The sequence below is a fragment of the Octodon degus genome, unplaced genomic scaffold (assembly GCF_000260255.1).
Source record: "Octodon degus isolate 3935 unplaced genomic scaffold, OctDeg1.0 scaffold00092, whole genome shotgun sequence".
Classification (NCBI taxonomy): domain Eukaryota; kingdom Metazoa; phylum Chordata; class Mammalia; order Rodentia; family Octodontidae; genus Octodon; species Octodon degus.
Window position 1 is genome coordinate 9,308,014 of NW_004524668.1, and position 1,277 is coordinate 9,309,290.

The 1,277-nt window shown below is 41.6% G+C and overlaps 1 protein-coding gene across 1 annotated transcript in view; it reads right to left on the reverse strand.

The window, feature by feature from the left end:
* Positions 1-1,277, reverse strand: part of LOC101581310 (chymotrypsin-like elastase family member 2A) — a 19,868-nt gene that overhangs the window by 17,614 nt on the left and 977 nt on the right. The window lies entirely within an intron of this gene.

Here is a 1,277-nt window from a genome sequence, read left to right on the forward strand (position 1 = left end):
GTTGCTATTTGTTTCTCCATAAAATTATGGAAAAAAATTTTCTTATCAGGGTATACTGCTTGAATTTCTATAATCACCAAACCCAAAATGTTTTTTGCTCCAATGCTAACTAAGCAACTGGGAGAGAGGTGGCAGGAGGGAAAAAAAAAAAGATTTTTTTTTCCCTACGGTCTCTTCCACTTGCTTTTTTGGTTTTAATTCTGTTGCTATCACTTTAGAAGGTTCTAGTGGTTGGCTTCTGATTTCCAACTTGTCCTGGGAGGGCTGGGGCTTGGAGGTTGCATTTTGCTTCTTTGCTTTGTCATTTTTTATTTTATTTTGTTTTCTGTGTGGATGCTTTTAGATTTTTCTTTTCTTTTCTTTTCTTTTTTTGAGGGGGGAGCAGTGTCTCACTATGCAGTTCAGGCTGGCTTTGAGCTCACTTTATAGACCAGGGTGGTCTCGAACTCCCAATGATCCTCCTGGCTCAACCTCCAACGTGCTGGGATTACAGGCGTGCACCATCATGCCCGAGTAATGCTTGTAGATTTCTTATGGTAGATAGCTTTATGCCTGCTATTTAACTTCCATAGAAAATGGCTTTTCCTCAGGGGTGTCTTCCGGGTTAGGTGGGTTTTGCTCTTTGTGCCTATCCCAAAACCAGACTTCCCAATATAGAAGGATGAAAAGTTGCTATCCCTTTGGCTCAGGACCCAGTCCCTTGCGACTGGACTGTGGCCATGCTCTGATTCCATACAAATACAGTGCTGTCCTACAGAGGGGAAAAACTGTAACATTCTGGCTAAAGTAGTGCAGTTAGACATCACAATAGTCTCCAGCACATCCTAGCTACTGGTGAGCTCGAATTACTATCAGTCTGATATCTTTAACCACAGAAGCAAATTTCAGTTCTATAACAAAACCCAACATATATCCAGAACTTACATGCAATCATTTACCCCTAAGTGGAGTAGTTTTACCCTTTGGTGGAGGGTTAACAGGGAAACGGGGCAAGACAGGGCCACGAATGAGGTCAACCAATACAATGAAAGAAAAACACACAGAGTAAGAGAAAGTTTGTTCCAGTTGTCCCTCAGACAGAGGACTTCTATCTAGAGGCCCTTGGGTCCAAGCCCAAGCCCTGAGGCAGGAAGCACCTGACTTCTTTTTTTTTTTCCCCCATAATTTTATTGAGAGAGAAACAGCAAAGGGACAGTTTCAAATCAAATTGGTATGACAGTTTCAATAATTAACACATTGCATACTCTCTTTCTAGTGGTTATTTGCTGTACAAGATG